Raw genomic sequence first — 21416 nt, 5'->3', positions numbered from 1 at the left:
AAAAAAAAAAAAAAAAAAAAAAAAAACACATCATAGTAAAATTAATACCTTCTCCGCTTCGCATCGAAGCTAATAACATATCGTTTAAAATCACACTCAAATACAACAATTTATTTTTCCATGAAATCATCGAAATAATTATGTAAAAACTGCCCTAACTCCACATTTTAAAAGGTATTCTTTTCTTCTGAAAAATTATCATTTTGGAGTTAGGACTTTTACGAATTAGACTAATAATCAGTATTGTGTAAATTAATTTTGTAATTATAGTTTAATTTAACTGCAAAAGTAATTCTTATTCCAATGAGTACTTGTATACAAGTATAATAACTTTTAAATTACTTAATATAATAAGTAATGAAATAAAATTACATTTACAAATTACTTTTTTCATTTATATATTAAATATGAAATTTACTTGAATATTAAAAATGTGTAAGTATATAAGATACGTGATACTAAATCGAAAGCAATCTATTTTACTTGATGTGTTCGTGGTGTATGTAGGTACACTATAGTTTAAAGTATACGAGAAAAAAATTAGCAAAAAGTTGAACTACGCCCTAAAATCACATAGACTTAGAAATACATTTCAACTATTTTAAATAAAACATCTATACTCTTGAATTTTTGACTACCTGAATGAACTGAAATCTTTAATTTTTTTTTGTCTCCAGACATTTTAACTTTTTAGAACATTATGGGAACTTTGGACAAATTAAATCCAGGTTTTGAAATTTGAAAAAAATTATTGTTTTACATTTTATTTTATCATAATGTTATTTCTTTATTGCATTTACTGTAATTTTAATTTTTAATTTTAAGAAATTATATCTATATAAAGTTTTTGATGTAAACATTATTTATTGTAAGTTTTAAAATGTCGAATAATATTTTTAAACATATAAAACATAAAATGAGTAAAAATAGGTTTTTTTAATTATAATGTTAGTTATAGTTTTATTTATATTTACGTTTTAAAGTATTATAATGTATAACGTTTTAAAAACGTTTGCAGGATCTGGTTTAAACTGTCAATGTTTTTCCTAAATAAAGTACTTATGAGATACTTCGATTTTGATGTTTTTGGAGAAAAGTGCTGTGAAGAACCTGCAAAGCTATTTGGTTTTTAATAAACTACACTTCCTAATCCACCATTATTGTGGGTCATATGTTAAAAATGATTGATTCCAAGTCTTAAAATAATATTTGAAAACACTGCTTACTATACAGCGAAAACACTTTTAATTACTATTTAATTATTTATGTAAGTCTGCAAAAAAAGTTGTAATATTTTTCGGAACAAAATACAAATTGTTAAGATAAAATTGATTACCATACTAATAATAGTGGGTAGATCAAGTTAATAAAATATATAAAAGATGGCTAAAAATCTTTAAATAGTAGCATGTTTTTTATTATACAAACAAATATAGTTGTCTACTTTTAAAAATTACAAGTATTAAAATTACAAAAAATTTTAATAATTATATATATATATATAAATGAGAAAACTCGATTTTTCTGTTTATGAGTTGTTAATATGATAATGATTATACAAATTATGAGTTTTCTTAAAGCATAACTATTTAATTAAAGTGTTCTGATATAACTATTTATATGGAAAAAAATAATCAAGATTAATTAAAAATATACTAATTTTTCATTGAAATTATATATAATAATATTATACGCTGAATTACATGACTAGTTCTAGATATAGCAAAATACTAGAGTATATAATTTTCATATTGGCTTCATTATTCAATTTCGTAATTAGTGAAGTGTTATAAGAAATATTCCCTAAGGAATGTTCACGGGAACAAGAATAGTCAATGAGATAGAGGAATATTTCCTCTTATAAAATCACAAATTTTATATATACGTCGTATAAGTTTGGTCGACAGATCGAGAGAAACAGTTTTGGTAGTTATTAACACTTAAATAAAATACTGGAAGTGAAGCACAGGTCTATTATTTATTTTTATCTCTTGGCGTTTCTGTAGTGCCCTACATTTCCCTTTCTGTTATAAATATGATAATATATTTTAAAATACTGGTTTAAATGTTGTTAGACGATAGAAGTGTTTGTAGAAAAAAACTGAATAAAATGTTGCCTAGATTCTCACTAAAAACGTTGTATAAAAGGACATTTTATAAGAGTTTTACGTTCGCTGAATCCAAATTTGTTATTCGATATTTCTTTAATTATCTATTGTAAGATAATATTAGGGAGTTAAATTTACTTTATAATTACAGGTTTTCAATAACGTGTTATTTAAAATATTTGTTGTACATTTGTCGTTATAATTTGATTTTACAGTCAATTTAACGTTATTTTCAGAATAAAATAGATATGTTTAGATTAATGAAATGATTAATTTCTTTTTGGTAAGTACTGATCACAGATAATACTAGTGATTTATTATACACTTACTAATAAATATCTGTGAGTGTCTTTTATGTGTACTAAAGCTTAGTGATCTGTTGTTAATATAATTTCCATGTCATTTAAATTTAATTTGATATAATCACACTATTTTTTTAAATCAAAATAAATTTATCTAATTAAATAAAAAAAAACTAAGTTTTAACGAAAAGTTTTAACATTTATTTGTGCTACATTATACCAAATTAAATATAAATTTAATATAAATAATGAAAATGGTCTTGTAAAGTATTTTAGTTATAAAATGAAGCGAAGAACTCAATGATTCGTAAAATGATTTAATCCGCATAACGTATACGCAGTAGGTGAGAGCCTTTTATAGATATTTACATATCATTATAAAATGGTTAACATATTAATATTTATTGCTATGTAACATAATGCCACCATAACCTCATCAATTTTAATTGTTTTTCTTAATGTATTTTTCCAATTTCATTAAAAGTTCGATTAATTGAAAAACTCATTATCTGATTTTAAGGTTTGGTCGAAGGGGTGAAAAAATAATTATTATAAATAATTTACTTAAACTGAAGTTAAATTTATTTTATACAGCAAATAATATTTAGTTATTATATTATGTTTTAATTTTATTTGACAAAAATGAAAAAATAAAACATTATTTTACACCAAGTTATGTTTATATTTATTGGACTCCTCCCTCTCACAATTCATGCTTTGTGGTGACCATCATAAAATTTTACAGGTTTATGTAATTCAATCAAACAAAAAAAAATCATTATTTAGTCTGATGCTTAACCCAGTTTTTTTTTTTGAAAATAAACAAAATGGCTGCTTCTGATTACTTATTGGAGGATTTTAAGGAAAATAACATTCTTTTATTGTTTATAAAAAATATAATTTTTTAATAAAAAAAAAATTCTTTGAAGAAGCTTAATATTTATGATTTCAATAAGCTGTATACATTTCATTCAAATTCGTTTAATGATTTTGAATTACAGTGGTCACAGACTCCTAAAATTAGATCAACAAATATAGCTATAACTTGGTCTACAATATTTTATGAAATTTAAGGATTTATAAAAAATATATGTAAAGTTATAGTAAAGAGTATTCAGTAAGTAAGGAAACCTATTGTTCTCATATTTTGCAACAATTGACCTGTTTTCTTACTTTTCGAACACTCTGTATACAAAGTGGAACAAATCTATCTAACAACTAATATAACTATTGATACTATTAACATTTCTTGAAAAATTTTTAGATTCAAGTGAAGCTGAGAAAGTATTAATTTTACCATGATGTGTTTATTTTCTATTTGTTGTGTTTATCATTACTTTTTTATGCTTTACTGAACCGATTTTATTCAACAATACGTCAAAAGATTTCATATCATATCTTGTTTAAGACAATATCCTTAAAATATTTTCTCTTATTTCCTGTAAATGGTGGAAATCCTTCCAAAAAGTTATTTTAAAAATAGGTAATTTTATTGATTATTAAACTTTTTTTATTTGAAACTCATTTTTTTTTAAATAGATTATACTTTTGTATAAACAGTTAACCTTTTCAATTACACTTTGATAAATGTTTGGGAATACTCTGAGCTTCAAACATATATTAAATTAAAGCGTATAATACACACTATAAGTTAATCTTCTATATGAATGTAAACAACTCAAAGTTAAAAAAATATGTTATTTTAGTGTAAAATATCATCGTTGTTCGTGTTTTTATAATTTTTTATTTCAATTAATAATGCATATATATTTTATATCAAATAGCATACTCATTTTCAAGTGAAGTAAGTACCTTCATTTAGCCCTTCCATTTATATATAAAAATTAATTAATAATAGTAAAAATGATTTATGTACTAAACCTCAAAATTTTCAAAGAGTATTTATGGAACTTTTAATATCATTCCAATAAGTATATTAAAAGAATGGGGCTTCCCTTTAAAAAAAAAATGTTTTATCTACTAATGGCTTACGATTAATTAAAGCACGAATTACAGAGTGAATCTTTTAATAGCCACTCTTAACTTCTTAATTTCCTTTAAAATAATAATTATGTTAAGAAGATTCTTTTTGGTATTTTTAGTTTTATATAGTTCTCAATTTATCAATGATAATCATATTTTTAATTCATTCTTGATGACCGATAAAAATGTTTACTTAATTTTTTTAAATGGTAACATACATATTTAACTAACTTATAGAATAAAAAAATTAAAAAAAGACTGGTCGATGAGAAATTTTGATTCGTTATTTCTGAACATAACTATTTTAAAATATATAGTGGAAGTGAAGTGTGAGTTATATTATTTTTATCATTACTTTTCTGTGGTCATTCTCTACTCTGTATTAAAAAAATGTTAATCATTTTTGAATTAATATTTCCTAAATTATTTCGACCAACCATTTTTTTTTAGATAATTTTCTATTTTATAAGCTAGTTAATTATTCGTGTTACCATTTAAAAATATTTTGATGACACCTCTAAAAGATTTAAAAGATGAATATAAAAATATTTTATAACAGATAAATAGAAATACATAAGTGACTAAAATAAAACCCCCAAAAAATTAAATGACGTTTATAATCTTAAAATTAATATAATGAAAAAGTAATAATTGACTTTTTTCTTCTTTTAATCAAAATTTTAACAGAAGTGGTTAACTATTTTGAGAATAATTTCAAATTTAAAAACAATTTTAAGAAAAATTTCTGATTGACACAAATTCAAAGTAAAAACCTCATACAAATTTTTCATGGTATTCAAAGTTTTATTTTGAAACTTAAACACACTGACTTACAAATAATGATTTAGCTAAAAAATAGTTTGTTTATTTAGTTATTTGAAAATTTTTGATTTTTGTTTTTTTTTTATTATTATTTAAATAGTACATATATAAATATTTGCTCGAAGAAAAAGTATTCATTGTTTATTAGTAGTAATTGTAAACAACATATTGTTATTACTGAAAATAGCCGAACTCCTAGAAATACTGTCAAGATATTTTAATAAAATAAAATTGTAATAATTAGTCCATTAATAGACTAGTTAAATGCTAAAGACATTGTAAACAGATATTGAACAATTAATCACGTTTAGCTTATTAAAACTTTTAATCATCAAGATAAAATCATAAATAACATTTGACAAAGCATTCATTTAAAACGTGAATGAGCTAATTATTTACATAGTAGTAAGGGCCGATAATTATCGTGCTAACGACCGAAAAGCAGTCTGTGTACTAAGAAAATGCTGCGGTTAAGATTTAACAATTTAAATTTTATTATATTTTTATCATCTTCATTTTTGATTGATTTGAAAAAAAAAATTATTTTGCATATTGTACAATAAAAGTCATACAAATAATAGAATACTTTCAAAATAATTAAAACAAACATTTCTGGTTGATACAAACACAAATTTATAATTAAATCATAAAATTTTTTTTTTAATTGGTAAAATATTTTAGAGGTTAGAATAATTTAAGTTAATTGATCATGAGGGCTTACTTAAAATATAATACCCTATAGTGTTTTCTAAAATGCTAAAATTTTTCTCGAAAAGATTTAATTGATGAGCAATTATTCGAAGTCATTTTCTGAAAAATATAGAATTGTTAGGAATACCTCATTCCAACACGGGTAGTAGTTAATAGAATGAGATAACTAAACTGATTAAAATAACTAAATTTCAATTCACTAAACGAAAAAATCTGTTTAATAAAGTGTATCAGTTTTAATAACATTTTTAAATTGTTATATTTGACTTAAATTGTTATAAGTTAAACAAAAACTTTTCTTTGAGTTGTTAGGTATACTTAATGTAATACAAATAATTCCGTTTATATTATGAGTGAGAATTTTAATAATATTTTAAAAATTGTTTAAACATTTTTCAAAACTGTAAATTTTAGTTTTTTAAAGTATTTTAATCCTTTAATGTTTTAATTACTATTAAAAAAGTAAATATAAGACCATATAACACTTAGGTAACATTTAGTTTTCAATTGAACTCTAAGGATAGATATTTATGAAAAATCAATCAATTAAATTTTAATTATGAATTGAATAGTGTGTTTTCTACTATATTGAACACTTGTATAATTTCTTATTGAAATGTAAAACAACGATCCATATAATGAAGTGGTACTTTTTGCCTATCTAAATATTACTAGTATAAATTTCCAAGAATATTTGCACTTCTTGCACAGTCTGGTAATAGATAAATTATAGTTATTGTGGTGGTACTATTAAGCTAGGAAATGTCAGTAATGGTTGACCGTTTTTTAAAACGACAACGATTTTCGGACACTGATGGTGATTAGATGAAGGATGGCGGCGCTGGTAAAAAAACATTAATCAAGGGCATCTGCCAAGTCTGTTAGTCCGTTGCATATTAATAATGTTTAGGTAACAATATGCTCAGCTGTTGTTACGGCAGTTGGTGTCAGGTTTACGCAATACGTCACCCGGCGTTTAAACGTAAATATTATTCTTGTAAAATGTGATGTTACACATTATTATTTTTTATTTATTATTGTAAATGAATTATGACTATTAAGACTTGTGGATGTATAGAAATGGATTTGTATCAAGCGTTTATCAAATTTAACTATTTTAGTATGATAATTTTGGACGATATCTATCCAAAAACTTATTGTAATTATGTAACCATAATATATCGCTGTTGAACTCAGACTAGACTTAAAAGCGTTTACCAGGCACTTTTTATTCGTGGTTTATCAAGGGAAAAAGTTACGCAAAGACTAAATTGCTTTGATCTCTAATTAAAAATAGACGTTTTTAAATAATACAATGATATTCTAATGCTAAGTTAATAAAGGTATTAACAAATGATAACCTCGGTTGGGTTTGGAGGGTAAAAATAGAGTGTATTACTTAGTGCTTCGTTTTGTGCTTATAAAATATTGAAAACAGAATAAATTATGATGCATACTATTTACGACGTGGAAACAAAATATCAACACTAATGTCTAATTTGCCCGTAGGTTGTATACTATTTGTGCACAGTTTCTCTATAGATCAATATAACTTGAAAATTCAAAGTGAACGCATTAACTTACTTAAATTTTACTTTCCGCGAGTTCAAAGTCATAACAAATAATATTGAGATTCAAAACTAGATTGCCAAAAAGTAAAGATAGACTTTTGTGTATACTTTGCTAAAGTTTTAAACCATATATTTTTAAACTTGTATACCTGATTCATGCATAAATATTAATTTAAAAGCGTTTATTTTTAAAATTAAAAGTAATGTTTTACCACTTTTAAAACTTAGCTAGAAGACTACAAGTAACTAACATGGAATACTTGTATTAATTTAACCTAGACACAGCTTAAATTTATTAGTTAAGCGTTTCTGATGTGCTTAACATTCAAATATATTCTGCAAACAGTCCGTAATAATTATTAGTTAATACATATTTTTTGTATAAATTATTATCCTCAATACAAGTTGTAAGTATTAAATGTATGTATTGCTATTTTCAAAAAACTTAAAATGATTTTTTTCTTTAAACTTAAAATTTAAATATTTTATTTTATTAACGTTCAAATTATAAAAACTAGTCTATGAATATTAATTAAAGCATATCTATTACTCTATTAACTCTTTATTACTAACACTGGCATAAAATTGGTTTAGTATTAGTCCTTTACCATTGAAAATTCTTGAGTAAAGAATTAATTTTCTATATTAAAAATACTTTCTTTTTATAATACATTTTAAATTTAAATGTTCATAAATAGCGTTTAAATTGTCATTGATATTATTATGCATTTACTCGATTTGTGATTAAATTTCAATGAAAAAAAAAAAAGTTTAGTTTGTAAATTAATAAAAAATTGATACGTAATATAATAGATACGGTAATGTTTTTGACGTAATAAAAAATTTGCTATAGAAATTCTATTAAAAATAAATTTTTATTTTTAAATTAAATTTAATGAGTAACTTATTATTACGAGTTATTTTGATGATTTTTAAAATAGAACTAAAAGTTTATCGATCATCAATTTGTCAAATATTTAGAATTACATTATTACTTAAACAATATAATAATTAGCTAAAATAAAATTTGAATTTAGATATTTTTGATAGTTAGTTAAGACAATAAGGATGCGTATGTACAAATCTTAAATTTTCATTTCAATAAATTTTAACTGCCGAAATGTAAATTAACTTTTTTATGAAAATAAAACCTAAATACGATTATTTACGATAATATTTTCAAAGAAGTGACAAAAAAAATATAACATCCATTTCCAAATATAAGTGTAATATTGTTATCTTTGATAAAATTGTGTTAAAAAAATTTTTATAGTAAATAAACGGTCTTACTCATTGTCGAAGAATTTTTACATGTTTTCTTATATTTTTTAATACATTTAATATAATTGATTTTTATTTATTTGAACAGAAGTAATGTTCATGTCTCGTAATACAGTTTAGTTTTCATGAATTTGCTTAGATCCTTGAACCGGCATATCGTACGGTTACTAAGTGGAACCTTGACAAAAACAAATTCTGACAAGGATACCTTCAATTTTGACCTAGGTCAAGTGTAGGACCTGACATTTAATAACTTTCTGGAATTTTCAAGTTGTTGTTTATTATTTTTAATAGGTTTAACTAGTTTTAAATAGCTGTTATATGTGTGGCTCATTTATTGCTATGACCATTATAATTACTCCAATTATGAACTAGAAAGTTGTAATTTTTGTCATCTTAGAAATATTTTTAAATCATTACAGCGCGTTAAAATGGTAAGTAATCATTCTGAAAAACACTATTGGTGAGATGCGTAATTTCAGATTTTACACAAAGATACTATAAACAAAATTTTTGCTTTTTACGTACTTTGTAAGTTTTGTATTTGTACAAGTTTAGAATATTATCATATTAGTAACTAAAATTCAAATATTTTAAATAAAAGTTTTATTTTATTTTAAAGTTTGAGTTTGTTAAAATGGAGTTTCTTTTGGGTTTTTAATAATTATAAATAAAATATAAGTAGTTTTTTTTCATTTAGTAACATTTTTACTATATTTCTTTGTTTATTTTAACGAGAAATGAGCATGTTTAAAGTATGGCACGGTAAGCTAGAATGCTAACTCACCGATTCTATTTTTCATAAAAAATTAGACTGGGTCAAATGCCAAAGTATCCACCCCCCAAATGAAGTACCTGCTTTTGATGGTTTATATATTACTAAGTAAAAAAAACTAATAGGCCTTTGCTTAATTATTTATTTTAATAACTAAAATAAAAATAATGCTATATGTTTAACCAGAAAAAATTGTACAATTACCCACTTACTTTAGTAAGATTAAACAAAGTAAACAAATGTATATTTATATATTTTAACTTTATTTTTGAAAGAGATTATGCCAAATTATTTGATAGATTGATATACGCCGTTTGCTATTTAAGTGTCTCAATGATTTTGTTAACTGAATGTTATTTTGAAAATAATGATTATTTTCAGTCTTTGATTAAAACTATTTGCAGTATTATATTTTTTAAAAATAAGAGATCATTTGTTTAAGACAAATATATAATGTAAAGAAATTAAATGGAGAGTTTAATTTATATTAATAATTAATATAAATTAAATTAATATTGATTTATATCATTTTTATTATGTAAACTTATGATCTAAATTTGCAATAAAAATAACTTTTAATTTTTCATTATTTTCTCAAAAACCTATTATATTTACTTGTAAATAATTTGATCTCGTAGATTAAATTTTATTTAACTATATAAAGTTTATAATCGTGACCAATATTTAAAAAATCATATTGTTGGCGAATGTGTGGATATTAGTAGTATAATTTTATATGTCATATTCACATACAATTTAAACATTATTTAATAATTTGATTAATTAAAGCATTTAATAATGTACTGTCATTTCTGTTTCATTAAAAAAAATTAGCAAGGGATAATTAATCACTACCGTTCTGTTACAAATTAGCTTCTGTCTGTTATTAATATAAAATTATTTTATGTAGACTCTTTATTATAACTATAGCTGCGCAAGTAACATGAGCTTGAATTTATAGCCGATATACTTGTACTTTTGTACTCTTGTTTATTAAAGATTTTTTATTGAAATAATTATACCTCATTTAATTTAATTTGTAAAACATGAAACATGATTTGGTTTTAGAATATTATGTTACATGATTTACATATCTTTTCGTCTTAATTTTTTTAAATTTTTAATTGTTTCGTTTTTATAATATTTTATTATGATAAATATACGTAAACTTTATGTGTGATCATATTTTGTTTTTCTTTATTCAAACTATAATGCAATCATATGAATGGAAGATAATTCAACAACAACAGAGCAATTAAAAATTATGACATTAACATAACGTTTTTATGGATTATTATTTACATTAAAAATATTTTGAATACTATCAATTTGTTTAAAATAATCGAACTTTAAGAAATTTAACATTAATAGATGATTTATTTTATTTTTTGTTTCGTTTACCGATTACAACTAAAAATATATTTATTAGAAAATGTGTATAATGATGAATTTAAATAAAAGAAGTAGTAACTATTATTTGGATAAATATTCTGGAAAAACATTGAAAGTAGTTTAAGATTATTACACTGAAAATAATATTCTCTAGCAATACCCATCATTTACTTAATGTTACAATTATTCTAACATAAAATTTAAAAATAATTTATATCTTTTCTAATTATTAGAAAGTATAATATTTTAAGTTTACCTCAGTTAAATAATTTTATTTAGTTTAAATATAATGGTTTATTATAAATTTCTATGTCTTATGAAGCCTAAGCCATATCCAAGTTAATTCTTTTTGGGTATCGTGTAGTCCTGTTTGTGATTTTGTTGTTCTTTTGATATTATATATCCTGTAATGTTTTGATAATAATAAAGATTATTATTCTTATTACCATTTGCCAAGTTTATTATTTACTTGTATATTAAAATAGAATTATAATAGAATCGGTCTTATTGTGAGATTAAAAAATCAGTGTAAATTATTTTTATTAAAATCAATGTAAAATTAAAAGTATTTGTACTTTTTATAGATATCAATTCAAAACCGACATTTTTTATCAAAAACTGTCTTAGGTTCTTTACATTGACTTCTGCTTAAATGCACCTAGAAAAATGTTTAATTTAAGTCACCTTTTTTTCAGTTTTAAATTAAAAATTTGATATGGTAGTCTAAAGATCAGTTTTTTCATGAACAATTACACGATTTTACGTCTAAAACTCAAATTAAAAATGTATTAAGAAGTATATTAAAATAATTGTGAGAAAATGGCAACTCACCTAAAAATCAAAAATGTTTTATTGATGTGCATATATTTATAATATGTTCTGAGATAATATTTTGATATGTATCAAAATCGTTCGTTTGTGAATAAATTGTGACCTATAAAATATTATTAGACCTCATGGTCAATGATACTTAACAGAGAGGAGTGCTATTTTTGTACTCAACAGTGACAAGCAGGGTTACATTATACTACAAAATCATTTTAAGATAAACAACTAAAAGATTAAAATTGTTGAAATTATGATTATGTTTGTTTCATAAAAATCTTCTGAGCTTCAGCTAATCTTAAAGTCGGTACAGAATTTAAATTTATTTTCAAGGATAAATGCATTAATTCATTAAAATGAGTATTAGAAGTTAAATAAATTTGAATTTTTTTGTAAAGTGAATATAACGCTTGAAACTTTTATACATAGTATTATTCTCATTGAATATTTGTTTTTTAACGTACTTATAACGTTATTTTGTTTTCAGCTTGATCTTAAAAAAATAATTAAAATCCTGAATAAAGACAGGTTGGAAAATATGTTGACATTGGAGAGCTCACATTTGTCTTCATACGAGTATAAATGACTGCAAGGACTAAAAATTTCCGTTATACAAATATAATTTTTGTATTTAGTTCATTAAATTGAAACTAATCTAAAGTACTTGGTATATTTTACTGTAGTTTAATAAACTACAGCAAAATATTTGTCTTCATAAACATTTTTGATTGTCCTGGGTACCATAATGTAACCCCATATTTTCCTGTCTTGTTTTGTTCATCAGTTTTTATGTAGTACTTTGAGGGATTTCTCTATGAGTCCTAACCAGTGGTTTTGGTCAAATTTAAATATTTTTTGCACCTTTCTTCGTTATAAAGTCTGCTTTTTCATTATTAATCACATCGATGTGTCCTGGTACCCATGCTAGTGTAATTTTGTTGAACCTTGCTAGGGATTCTTAAGTTTCCCTGCATTCAAAGACTAGTATTGAAGACGCCTGGTTATTACTAAGTGTTTTCAGATTAGCTTGACTATCACCTAGGATTGCTATGTTTCTTATCTCGCATACTAGTAGGTTCTGGGCCTCTATTAGTATTACCATCACCTCTTTTTGCTAAGCAGAAGTAATGGATGTCGTGCCTATTTTCATGCTGACATTTATGTTAGATTTTAATCCCCAAATGATAGAACCTACCTTTTCTGATTTTTTGGAGCCGTTCATATTAATTTCAAACTCTTTTCCTAATCAGGTAGTTTATATTCCATTCCCTTTGTTTTAAGATCTCAACTTTTTAGGGATTATTATTTCGAAGAACAGGTTTGATACAATCCGACGGATATCCTAATGTACTCTAGTCTATCTGTTTTAGTATTTTACTTTGTTCTACTTTGTTGCTATCCACATTCCACGTTGTGGAGTCTTAGTGTTGTAACTTTAGTATGAGTTGTTCTTATTGATTCTATTATGACCATAGCTGCCATTCTTTGAAAGCGTTTAAGTTTTTTTTTGGCTGTCATAAATGTTGTTCTGGTCCGCCAAATTAAAATTAATATTCGTTTCTGGACGATTAATTTTTTATAAATATGTAATTAGAAGTCATTATTATTATATTTTTGAACCACTTTTAGTATTGCTCAAATATTATTAGATTAAACTACACATTAATTTTATAATTTTATTAAAATTAAAAATATACATTAAAATATTCAAAATATAAATATAATTTTTTTTTTTCATTAAAAAAATAAGAAATAACTCGTTGGATCACTTTTATGGAAAATATTTAATTTATAAATTAATCTGTAAAGAATGAAATTAATTCTTTAAAAAAATTCTAAGTAAATTAACATTATAGATATGCATATTGGTAATTCACATACGTGTTATGCTGTGTAAAACAGTGATAATTGATTAACAATGCCTTATATGTACTTAGTAATCTTGACAAACATTATTTCAAGGTGCATAATGGTTAATGTAGACTAAATTATTATTCTACATTTTATATTCATTTATGTAGTTAATAAGTGGTAAAATATAATCAATCGTTATTTTTATAACATTATGAAGTATTTATGTTAATTAATATTAAAAATAATATTATTTTTTTTGTATAAAATAATCATGCTATTATTATTACTTTATGTATTAAAAGTGGCTATAGTATTGTTTTACTATAATACCACATAGTTTAAGTTTGTGCACATAGCGATGTCTACCTAACACATAGAAAAACTACATAAATATTTTTAATATTTTTAAATTATTACATTTTTTAATCGTAATATGTGTTATAATAGTGCTTCATAAATCAGGGATCACATTTTAAAGGTTTTAAAATTTAATATTTTATTACAGTGTTATTAGTATAATAATATACCTTACTATTATTTGTTAGATGTTATTTATGGAGTTTCAAGTTAATAAAATTATAATATTCCACAATATGATTTATAAACATAAAGGAAATTATTTTATTCAAATATTTTTTAATTTGGATTTGTATTAATAACAGAAAATTATTTATTTTAGTTTACCTAGTACAAACAAAATAAGTCTGGTATACAAATATATTTTGTTGAGTATATTAACATTAAAGTGAAAAGTAGTGTGACTCTATGGCTCAATCAGTTTCGCATTAGCGCTGATGTTCAATTGTGCTGTTAGCTGTTAATTCCCAGATGGGTGACCTACGGAAATATTTTCAGTAACACACATCTTGTCTCTATACTGGCTCCCTTAGCCATACTGTAGTTGTATTTGACCAACAGCTAATGTAAGATCTGTCAAATCGTAAGATTAAAGCCAACTCCAAATAATTGGGGCAGAAGTTAAGAAGGCGATGATGATATTAATTGAAGTAATTTTATGTAAATGTTACCATAAATAGTTTTTTTTAAGAGGTCAAGCCTTTTTAACTTAACAAAAAGAAAAGATTTCATTAATAACTGGTTTCTAGTAAATCTGATAAAAAACTGGTGGTCAAATGACATTGTAAAGATGTAAAACCTAGACCCAGTTATTTGAGAGAATGCAAGGAAAAAATCGTCAGTACAACGAATGTCACACGGACATCACTATAATATAATAATATAAGATTATATCATTACTCTCCGTGTGATTTTACAAGCGAAACTTAGCAATGTTCCTATCAATTCATTAAAATAGCACCGTAGTTTACCGTTATTTTATGTCAACAATGCTGAAGAATGGCAAAAAATTACTATTGAAATTTATTAAAAATAAAAAAGTAGTAACAATCTACAAACAGTCACGGATGAGTTGTTGTATATAACACTAACGGCACTATTATTTGAGAGAAAATAAAATAAGAACTTATCCCTCGTGGTGAGTAATATTATTTAAAAACCATGATCATTAATTTAAAATAGAAGTGTACGTATTTAAGACAGATAAATGAGTTTGTGTATAAAAAATGAAAAGAAAACCTCAAATTTTAATAATGTATAGGTTTCAAAAAAAAAAAAAATTATTTGTAATAAAATATTTTTGTACAATATTATAAATAAAAGTCGTTTGCATATATATTCATGGGAGACTAAATATTATTTTAAACATTTGATTTCAGTGTCTTCTTTAGTGTTGAAGAGGGGTGACTGGAGACCTCGGGCACGAAACCACGCTATTTTAGAGATCTCATTATAGGTGTAATAAAATAGAGATTAACCCCCTTAGTTGAGAAATTAGCTACCTACAAAATTAAAAAAAATGATACATTTTGTCATATGCATGTATAGTTTTATTAGAGTAGGGTGAAAATACAATTTGAATCTTCAAAAATATTATTTTAATAGGTGCCTATTGTCCTCGCAGAATAAAATTATAAGTAAAAGTATTTATGGTGGTTTTAGCATTTTTTTTTATAATATCAAGTGTTTGTTTATTTTTCATAAAAAAAATATATTATTATGCAAAATTTAATAAAACAATAATTATGAAAATTGACTAAGACTTTAAAGTCAAGGGGGGGGGCCATTTCCCTTATACCCATGCAGACGCCGATATTATGAGTAATGTAATTTGTTTATTTTAAGTACAGTATAATTCACTTATTGGTTAATTATTTTCTGCTTTTTTTATTCGTATGTTTCGAATTGCAAGACAAACTTAATTAATAACTTTAGATGAAGAAATCTATTCGAAGTTTCTTTAGTTAAGAATAATATTAGTATCACTTGAAGTTTTTATGGTCAAATTCATCTAAACTTTTTAAATAGATTTATTTTTATTTGGCTATTAAGTAAAATTGAATTTTTAATTTATTAGTATTTTTATATTAATACTATAATAATTAAATGAATATTTAAAAAAATAAAATTATAGTGATGTCAGATATGTCAGCAAATTTGTTACTTTTATATTAGTTATTGATTATATATTACGTAAAATTTCTACGTAATTTATTATCATAACTTGGTAATTAATACAAAATATGGTTGATTGATTCAAACATTTACTAATCCTACTGAATTTGATCAATAATAATGAATTGTTGTTTTTTTTTAGTTTAAAAAAAATCATAAATATGTGATAATTGTTTATTAATCAATGCGTTATATGAGGTTATTATTATTTTATCATACGCAATATCGTATTATAATAAACACAGTGTATATTACTTTAAAGATACTCAATTATATCTAAAACAAAATTTTAAAGTTGCTTTGAGTTTTGTGAAAAATGATTTTTTATTGATTGAAAAATAAACACGTAAGTAGTAAAGGCCATTAGCTACATGTTTTTTTACTCTACATGACAAATACAGGTATGATATATTATATTTACAATAATGTTGAAAATTATTAGGATATAAATTTTTGTAGTTAAATGCATCTTTTGAATTTCAAATATATTTAAATTTTATAAGGATATAATTCTACCATTATAAAAATTGTTCATACTTATTGAACATTTTACATAAAATACGGAAAATAAGGTTTTCAAGTATTTAATTGTTGAAATTTAATGTATCACTTTTAATATATTTTATTTTGAGTAACAGCGTATGAAAACTTTTTCAACTGTACTTAAATTACGAAAATAAATATGGGGAATCATCTATCGACAGTAAACCTCTTTAATAAGGTATTTAAGGATTCGTATAAAAGCGTTTCCGTGTAAATTCGAAAGACTGATTTTTTGTATATCAATCAAGACTGACTTATAACATGTCAACGACAAGTCCCCAGGGACTCTTTCATTTTTAATATTGAGTTTTGAATGCTGAAATACTATTGACTGAATAGATAATCCAACCATTATAGCTTTCTGATCTGAAGATTTAACAGAGATCATGAGAAAACCTACCAATGCATTGTTCGATTCAAGTTGAACTTTTACAATAGTTCACTGAACTATGTATGCATGTGTAAATAAATTGTTTAAATAATAAAAGTGATATTTTAAATAAATGTTTTTTTTCATTTGAAAAACCAATAAAAAAACAAGAAACATAATAACATCTTAATGACTATAAACTGTGTTTTAATTACAAATTTTCAAGGTTAACTAATTTTTTTTTCTATTATTTTATAAATTTCTAGTAGGTAGATACAATAAAAGTAATAAGTATTTAATAAAGCGTAAAAATGATTTAAGTTTTGAAAAATTAAAAAAAAATTTATCGCTTATAAGTTACAATGCCTCTGTGATTCTAACTGGTTATAAAAGCAGTAATAGTATTTTTTATTCTTAAAGATATTATAAGTGATGGATTTTTAAACGTAGGCGTTCTCAATATCATAATCACGACTGAATAGGATCTAATTTTTCTTCAATGTGATTTTCTTCGTTTTTCACGTCTACGAATAACGAACAAATTACAAAAACTATCGTTGCCCATTGATTTCCCATTATTATGCACTAAGCATTCGACCGTAAAAGTTCTACTATGGAACTTTGATTTACTATCCACTCGTGTATCGTATGTGACGTGAACTCGAAAACACTTACCTGTTACGTGTAATGATTGACTTGAGCGAAGTATCCTTTTGATTTATTGCACAAAAATATATTTTAATTATACCGTTATGAGTGTTTTTATGAGAATAAACTGAAACTAATCTACAGTTTTTATGAACGTTGGAAAACAAGAGTATATTTCATGTAAATGTAAACATTACTTAGATACTTGGATTTTTTTTACCCAACAGGATAACATTAAGAAAATTTTGAAAAGTTGAAAAGTGAGCTTTTATGTTTGGATAATTTTATACTTAAAAGATTTCAAGTAGTAAACGAGGGGTGGCAAAGGTTTTGATCCCAGCTCAGAAAATTAGTATAAATAAATTGAACTCTAAATTACATCGAAACTTAATATGTCCAGTTAGCTTGAATGTATATTTATACATTTTTTTTGTTCAGTTATTCAATATTTGATAGATCACATGTATCTCGTTGAATTATACCGCTTAAGTCTTTAAATACTTGGCAATCATATCAAAGGTTTTACATAGAGATGAAATATGAGAGAATTCATAAATTCTCTCATATTTTTTTAATATATTTATTTTTCAAAAACGCTTCCGCTTATTATTATATAAACATTATAGTAATTTATATTATATTGTGATACAATATATTTATGATCTAAGGACAAGAGCAATGTTTTATTCAGGTACATGAACGGCAGTAGCAATTTATCATTATTCCCTGACCCTGAATGTATGTCACGACTGACGAGAATGAAATTTTTGCGATTTCAAATACTATGAGCGAAAAACAAAAACTTACCTTAACGTGAAAAACTCTTAAGGAGAACGTTATCCAGTGTTGTATGGTAGTCGGCAGTCGCATATTTTATAAATATTCGGGTGATTGTTAATAACACACAAATACACAACACAATAATCACAAATTCACGCGAACTAGACGATATTAACGACAATTAAAAATACTTAATGAGTTTTACGTTTATAAAACAATCGATATGTGAAAACTAGAGGTGGTTACGGTATTTTGAATAAGTCTAACGAGTGCGTATGTTTCAAAGGATCACGTACGCCCACAAAAAACAGTCAGGATCGGGACAATAGAAAGTTTTTTTTAATAAATAATTTTTCCGGGGCTCGCAAGAGTTATCGATAATATAATGAGTAGATTCGGTGTGCGGCAAACGACTGAGGACAAGTGCTGTCTGTGCGCGTTGACCGAGTGTGTACGGCGTACCCACGCGGTCGACCGAGGAGTCCTTGGCGCACCGTTAGATGCGCCGCACGCGCTTTGACGTGTACCAAACAAACAAGTGGTGGTATAATAAAACCATACCGTTTTTGGAGGGTGGCCTTTAGCCCTATGCAGACGCGCCTCGCCAACGGAGCAGGTCAGCTTTTGCTTAAAACTTTTAGAGAACCGCCGATATTTTAATTTCAATACATCATTGAAGATCTCGTAGCTCTCTCTCTCTCTTTAACAGTACGCCGGTCCGGGTGTTGACAGCGCAGTATTATGTAGACATTTTAGGCAGTTCAATTAGAATTTAAAGTCCCGTGGAAACAATTTTTTATTTATTTACGAAAACGAGCTGTACAGTGACACGAGCATAACTTCCAAAAAATTCAGTTGAATTTATGCTTTAACTTATTAGAAAGCGTAGGTGTAATAATACATGACACTTGTACCTAGTAGCGTTGTATCCAGGAACGTGAAATATTAAAATTTATAAACTGTTTGTTGTGAAATTGTTTAAAAATTAAATATTTTACTCTGTATATTTGATTGTATTCATTTTACGGAATAAACCTTTAATAGAAAATGTACAATTTAAAAAAATTAAAAATTAGATAGAAAATATAAGGACAATTTTTAAGTAAGAATGGTTAAAAGTTCATGAAAATTTAACAGTGGCATTAGATACCAAATTACATAAAGTTTTAATTATTTAAGTAATTAATGGCACATACACGTGTATTGGAATACTTAGGGCACATTAAAAAATCAATTCATACTTTTAGTTTCAATTATATATATTTATATGTCAGGTACTGGCATTTTTGTATTCTAAATAGTAAATCAAAGCTCAAACCGACAGAAAATTTGTTAAACTAATTTGGCAATTCAACATTTCGAAAATGGCTGTTAGATAGAATAGTATTTATGAAATTATGAGAGTTTGACAGATTTGAATTTGTACAAATAAAGATCATTATTTTTATACGCGTACAATAGTTTCAGCTCTAGATGATATTTCTCTACTGAACAGTACATTGCATTATATTTTCTGACTAGTACCTGAACAATTGTATTACTCGAGTAATTTATCAGTACAATAAAATATTCATTGGTTTATATGTATGACATTGTTGATATAAGTAAGAACAGAGCTTATTAATTAAAAGTTCATTTGTATGAATATATGTATATGTGTTAATGATTAAATTATTTTGATGTGAATGCGATGTAGTTATCTTTACACCGACTTAATTGAAAATTTAGTAAATGATGTATTAGAGTGTATCTTTGTGAAGTATACAAGTACAAGTACTTGGGTAGCATAAATGCGTTATTGTTCAAATGATACCCTTTAAGTTTCAATATTGACAAAAGATAATTAATCAAGTGATAAGTAATATAGAAAATACATTTGCTTATAAGTTCAAGACGACAATAAACGTCAGATTTTCTTAAAGAATAAAGAATGAATTGGTGAATTAATCCCATTAAAGGTTTTTATAATAATGTTTTATTTAATCCATGACCTCTATTGAAAATGTACATTAAGGAATCAAGATACATCATTTATTTGAGTAAACAACATGCTGTCAGCTTTTAAAGAAATATCTAAGAATTTTTTTAGACTTTAAAAAATTAAATTTTACTTTTTTCTGATTTATACCTCAAAAGTAAGTGGTTATAATTTTTTTTTTTTTTTTAACAAAATTACTTTATAAATTTATGAAGCTTTGCAGGAAAACTCGTCCTGAATTTCAAAGTTGTTTTATTATGTATTTTAAAAAGAGGTTGTTACGCACGTGTGCCTGTAACAATTAACTGTTGACTTCGTTCGGTTGAGCTGTTTTTGATATTAACGAAAATCGAAATTAAGTAATGCTTGGTAATGTTGATATTATTTTAATCAATAAATTTGTATTGAAATAATGAACTGACTATTGTTAAAAACGGTATGTTTATTACTTAAAATATAATAAAATTAATCAAAATGCATTAATTTTATTAATTTAATATTAAAAATATTCACAATTGATGTAAAAATGAAATCAAACTGTTTTAGGTAATCTATTAGAAGTTTCTATGTTATCATAAAGAAATATATCTTGTAATTCATAATTAAAAAGAAACGAAAAATGTTTTTGTTCTTTGAGTATCGCGTGATGTTTCTTTGGGATCAATAAAGTCTAAATAATTCAGTTAAATGTACAATCGTATTGCGCATTATTATTTGCATTGTTTTTGTTTATTAAATGGAAAAAAATATTTTGGTTATTTAAGATAAGAATGTAATATTGAATGAAACCATAAGTATACTTTAAAAAAAGCTTTAGTATTTTTCAGCTAAACACGAGAGAATGTTTCGTTAACTATTCCAAAATTATGAATCAATACATTTTTGAAAGAAAAATGTCATTGAAATTTTTATCGTTATTTTAGAAAACCTGAAAAAAATAG

At 24.5% G+C, this 21416-nt stretch overlaps 1 protein-coding gene across 1 annotated transcript in view; it reads right to left on the bottom strand.

Annotated features, from left to right (window-relative positions):
* LOC126901337 (protein phosphatase PP2A 55 kDa regulatory subunit) overlaps nucleotides 1–18931 on the bottom strand; it is a 29998-nt gene extending 11067 nt beyond the window's left edge. Inside the window, exon 1 of the mRNA XM_050677734.1 lies at nucleotides 18525–18931. The gene's annotated coding sequence lies outside the window, so the exon portion shown is untranslated. The remainder of the gene's footprint in view (nucleotides 1–18524) is intronic.
* Nucleotides 18932–21416: the final 2485 nt, after the last annotated feature.

Source organism: Daktulosphaira vitifoliae, unplaced genomic scaffold (assembly GCF_025091365.1).
Source record: "Daktulosphaira vitifoliae isolate Bord-2020 unplaced genomic scaffold, ASM2509136v1 Scaffold_3, whole genome shotgun sequence".
Taxonomy (NCBI): domain Eukaryota; kingdom Metazoa; phylum Arthropoda; class Insecta; order Hemiptera; family Phylloxeridae; genus Daktulosphaira; species Daktulosphaira vitifoliae.
Note: the sequence above shows the minus strand (reverse complement) of the source record. Positions and strands in the feature narration are given on the sequence as shown.